Raw genomic sequence first — 6,000 nt, 5'->3', positions numbered from 1 at the left:
AGAGAGGCGACCGACTGAGGCCAACTCCAATTAAACTGCAAAGCAAAGCTCGGCGTCAACTTAAAGGGGCGGTGTTTCTATCACTGACATGTTTCCGTGACGCATAGACGTGTAGAGGAGGTCCCCAAAGCGCAAGGACACACCGTGTAGAAGTTATCTTCATATTTTACATGCAGTCCTGTTAATTAATGCGTTATAGTGGATCTTAGAGGATAAATATTTTATTTAACTTTTTTATTTTATTTTATTTGATTATTCACATTAGTAAATATCACAAAAATGGCTAAATAACTGTTATTAGAAGCGATAAATGAAGTTCAAACGACAAAAGTTAGCATATACCGCCACCTACTGGATACACTGCTGAATCACATCTGTGCTGTTAAACAGTCAAAACGTCTGCAAACAGATTAAAATGCAAACATACAACAGTTGAGTAAATAGGTATTTTTTTCTATACCTTTAAGTCATTTCACGTGATTTAAGTATAGACTTATTGCATAATTATGACAGCAGACAGAAACAGAACTCAACAAAAGCAATATAATTTTTATTTCCACCCCGTCGACAAACTGATATTGTCTCCATTATTAAACAGCAAAACTGTGCATGTCTACTTTGCTTTGTGAGCCATTATTCTTTTTCAGTGAAAGTCTGAATGAGACGCTGTTGTATCAGTGAAGGCTCCAGGCTTGCACCTCAAGGACATACTGTCATAAAAAAAAATCATTTCACACAAGTCAGCCTGACTGCAACAGATTTTGTGCAAAAGAGCCCTTTTTTCCTTTCACAGTGGCACGCTGGAAGGTTACTGCGGCACCTATAATGCACAGAGTTGGATTCCATAACACAGGCAGCACAATGCTCTGTGCTGCACTCTGTGTTACATTTGCTGGAAAAATCAGCCTCATATTTTTCTCTCTCTCTCTCTGTAAAATTGGAAAGGTTACAGGGAAGACTAAAGTATTCATCTGTGCAGCATTATGAATCTGGTACAGCTGAATTGCTTCTGTGTGCACTGTGCAGGCTGGCTGAACTCACTGAAGTGAGCTTTGAAGGCTGTTGCTTTTATTTTACTTGATACAATTAGCTACAGCTTGTAAGAGACCAGTATTGTAAAATAAATCCTGAGCTCTAATGCAAATGAAATGTGTGAAACTAAAGAGCAAATTAACAATGCTTCCGACATGGATGAAACACTTACTGTGCTCACAGTAATATGTTTATTCTAATTAGCTTCAGTCTGAAAGAAAAACAAAAAACAAATTGCATTCTTATACAGTTGCAGAGAAACATTAAATGTGACTATAGTCATATGAGGGATCACACAAAATAGGCTGTATTCTTTATGGTTAGTCCATGAAAGTCCATTTTTAGTTGTGCCAAGAAGTCTTTAATGTGGGTGTTATGTAACAATAACCTATTGAAACCTGTAATAAATTGCTCTATAGGTGTTAAAACGCCTCTGAAAAACTGTCCACTGCATCTTTGGTTATGAAAAGTCACACTTAAGTAATGTTAAATACATGCAGTCATTTAAATTTTAATACTAAGTTACTTTCAGGATTCAGGTTATTAGAACTGCTATTGCTTTACTGAGATATTAAAATTATGTTTATAAGGCCATATGGGAGCTGCAGCGGTTAGTACTGTTGCCTCACAGCACAAAGGCCCTGGGTTTCAATCCACCAGCTGGACAGGGCCTTCCTGTGTGGAGTTTGTATGCTCTCCCCGTCCTCAGGCTTCCTCCCACAGTCCAAAAACGTGTATGTGGTTAGGTTAATTGGCTGTAGGTGTAAATGTGAGAGTGGTAAACTGTCCAGGGTGTACCATGCCGTTTCTCCTCTGACAGCTGGGAACAACTCTATCCATCCTTGCAATACTGAATTGGATAAGTGGGAAAAGTGGCTGGATGGAAGGTCATCCATGGATGTAGTAGCAGTTAATCCCATAGAAGTTGTGTTTTTTCCCACAGACTACGTTGTCTCTAAGGTTCACAGCAGCATGAGTGATGGAGCTGTTGAACTTGCGATGAGCTTCTGACTTGCTGAATGAATTTTGAAGGTCTAATAGGGTCAGGGCTGCACCTGATTTACCCACAGTCCCAATGGAAGAACTGCCTGGCAGGACAGGAGGGTGTGGCATGATGCACGGATTAGAGTTGCCCTGTAGCCGCTCTCTGTCCTCTGCTCCTGGTAACAATTTGGGATGTGATTCCCTGCTCGTCTGGTCTTTGTCTTCAAGTAGTGGACTACAGTTGGGTATATTTCTTCCAACTTTAAAAAGTTTTTTGTTACTTGGCACATCCTTTACACAGATGCTTTCCTCTCTGTTGACTTCTATCTCTCCCTGGGGATGTAGGCGGTTGGACAGGTCCCAGAGTTGCTCTGTGTTTGTGATCTGGGCAGCGTTAGCCTCTTGGTTGCTCTGTGACGGGGATCCTTGCATGACATTGTTAAACTGGAATTTGCAGTTTTCCCTCTTTCTGCCCTTATGCGCAGAGCATTTGCACTGAGCTTGCTGCTTGCGTAAGACCTCCTGGGACAGCTCAGTCTGCTGTGCCTTTGTGGAGTTAGTGCTGCACTCTGATTGAGTATGACCCATTTGGTTCAGATCTGGTGCCTCATTACGCATAGCTGTGATCTCTTGTGGTTGGTTCACAGCAGGCGAAGCAGTGCTTTGGTTTAGAGTTGGAGATGTATTTTGGAGTTCAGCAGCAGTGGGACTGCAGCTGCTCCTCCTGACATTGCTCCGCAGTCTTTTTCTACATCCTTGCCTTGCTTTAGAAGGAACAAAGACAGGATGCGACCTTTCTTGCTGCAGGGAAAATAATTAGACTTATTAGTGTTCTGGTCTGTTAATGCTACTGTATAATAAATGCAATGGCTTTTACCAGGTTTGACGTGTGTGAATTAATCCCAGCAAAGTTAGTCATTTTTTCCTTGAAATCATCTGTCATCAAAGGATTTGCTGGCCCTGATCCTTAAAACAAGATTTCACATTAATGTCAGATTTTGGATTATTAACTTGCACAAAATACAATATCAACTACAGAACGTTACACATTACAAATGCAGAATATACCATTAATACTCCCAAAGTACTTGAGAGAAAAAGTTTTAGCCGGGTGCTGCTAACCAAATGCACATCACTGATTGATCATCAGTAAGTGTGAGAACCTCTGCAAGTCCTATCAGTTTGCTGGTCTGGAGCATTCAGGTGTGTGTTTCTCAGTGAGAAAAGACATCAACAATGATCTTAGAGAAACGAAAAGATTGAACAAGTATGAAAGCCTCATCTCTCTAAAAAGAACATGGCAACAAACCTTAGTTTTTCAAAGTTGTAGCTGAACAAATCACAGGACTTCTGGAACAATGTCCTTTGGACACATAGGAATAAAGTGGAGCTGCTTGGCCATAATGTACAAAACCACATTTGACAAACAACAAGAAATGCAAACATAGCATATCAGCAGAAACACATCAAACCAACTGTTGGGTCCAGTGGTGGAAGGCTGCTGATTTGGACCTCAACCTAATTGAAATGCTGTGGCATGACATTAAGAGAGCTGTGTATAAACGAAATTTCAAAAATCTCAGATTAACTGATGCAACATTGTAAAGAAGACTTGGCCAAGATTCCTCTACAATGATGTGAGAGATTGATAAAGTCATAAAAAAATGATCACTTCAAGGTACTGTTGCTAAAAGGTGCTTGACCAGATACTGAATCACAGGGTGTACTTAGTTTTTCCCCTCATTACTTCTGCATTTTGGCTTTTTTTTTTGTTAAATATATAATGGCAAGGTGTAATATTTCATGTGCTGTATGTGAATAATTTAGAACCTGTTAAAAACGGGAAGATTTTTCATCAATTCAATTCAATTCAATTTTATTTATATAGCGCCAAATCACAACAACAGTCGCCTCAAGGTGCTTTATATTGTACAGTAGATCGTACAATAATAGATACAGAGAAAAACCCAACAATCATTTGACCCCCTATGAGCAAGCACTTTGGCAACAGTGGGAAGGAAAAACTTCCTTTTAACAGGAAGAAACCCCCGGCAGAACCAGGCTCAGGGAGGGGCGGCCATCTGCTGTGACTGGTTGGGGTGAGAGAAGGAAGACAGGATGAAAGACATGCTGTGGAAGAGAGACAGAGATTAATAACAGATATGATTCGATGCAGAGAGGTCTATTAACACATAGTGAGTGAGAAAGGTGACTGGAAAGGAAAAACTCAATGCATTATGGGAATCCCCCGGCAGCCTACGTCTCTTGCTGCACAACTAAGGGAGGATTCAGGGTCACCTGGTCCAGCCCTAACTATATGCTTTAGCGAAAAGGAAAGTTTTAAGCCTAATCTTAAAAGTAGAGATAGTGTCTGTCTCCCGAATCCAAACTGGAAGCTGGTTCCACAGAAGAGGGGCCTGAAAACTGAAGGCTCTCCCTCCCATTCTACTTTTAAATACTCTAGGAACAACAAGTAAGCCTGCAGTGCGAGAGCGAAGTGCTCTAATAGGGTGAAATGGTACTACAAGGTCATTAAGATATGTCCTGATAGATAAAACTGATGAACTGAATCAAGACATACTTTCTGTTTCACAAGGATTTATTTTTTCAGTGTTTTCTCACTTCTTACCTGTGTAGTGCATTTGGTAGGAAGTGACCCAAAGGGTCTTCTCCATGTTTTTCAGGATGTTGCTAGTCCTCTCCGATAGCGTCAAATCCCAGTCTCGAAGTTTCAGGTTGGGCAGCACCGTCTTTGGGGGACTGGGGTAGAAAACCTGGCTCTCTCCCTTTGCTGGTTTTGCATGCTAGTGGAAGGCGGAAGACACTTTATGCTTCGATTAACGTCAGTGAAACTGTGAAGTCATTGATATTTCATCACTCACATCAAAAAAGCCATGTTCTCCTGTCCACATAACAGCCTTCTTCCTTGTTTTCAGTGGTGTTTCTAAGCTCTCAAGTCTATATGGAGCACCTAGGTGTGAAAAAAGAAGCATCTTAAAGACCTAACCGTTCTACCACTCCCTTTTATCAGAATATCCCACCTTTAGTTTTGCTTAGCAGAGTGATATCAGGTGCACTATTTGGGATACTGAGGTTGAGGAAAGATTGAGACGCAGCTCTGACTCCTGTATGTGGGTCATCTGGTGAGTGGAAGGATGGGAACATTGCAAAACGAGAGATGTGCGATGAATAGGGATGCTCTTTTGGGATGGCAATCTTTATCATTTTCTCCCTATGAAAGGCACAAAGACAAGAAAGGGTCGAATTATGTGCAAAAACAAATCAGTTTATCATTACGGAAAGAGTACTCACGCTATATTTATGTCCGTTGGTTTTGGTATTCTGGTAAAAAAAAAAAAAACACCATCACTGTTATTATGTATCACCACAAACACAGGAAGAGGAAGTTTGTGATTATAATATTTATATAAAATCAGCAGCTACTTACAGTTGGTCATTAAGTCGAACATGACTTTTCTTTCTGCCATCACTGCTGTTACAGCGTTGATTGGTGATACTCCTGTGAAGGTGAAATAATTATATAATTATACTACATTTGATATATTACATTATAAATTCTAAGACTGTCTCATAATGAAGCCCGCATCACACTCACCCAGGTATGGTTCCTCCATAACCGCAGGGATAATGTCTATTTAAATCAGCCCTGAATCCACTGGTGAGTGAAGGCTCCATGTGGCTGCTGAAGACCTGACTCATAATCAGTGAATGTGAAGGAAGGATAAAGCCCTAAAACCCCCCCACTAGTATAGAAGGACAAAGAGGCGATGTTTGTAATTGCACACAAGTTTAGCTTGAGACACAGTACTTAACAAATTTATTAGACCATCTGTCATAAAAGCAAGAAAACACACATATTTTAGAAAAAATTTTAAAAGTTTTTTTTTGTTGTTGTTGTTACTTATTAGGAAAATCTAATGTTTCACTTCTCTGGAAAGTCAGAAAGCATAGACAAGACAATTT

The sequence above is a fragment of the Pelmatolapia mariae genome, linkage group LG10_11, assembly GCF_036321145.2.
Source record: "Pelmatolapia mariae isolate MD_Pm_ZW linkage group LG10_11, Pm_UMD_F_2, whole genome shotgun sequence".
NCBI lineage: Eukaryota > Metazoa > Chordata > Actinopteri > Cichliformes > Cichlidae > Pelmatolapia > Pelmatolapia mariae.
The sequence above is the reverse complement of the archived record's forward strand: the minus strand, read 5'-3'. Positions refer to the sequence as shown.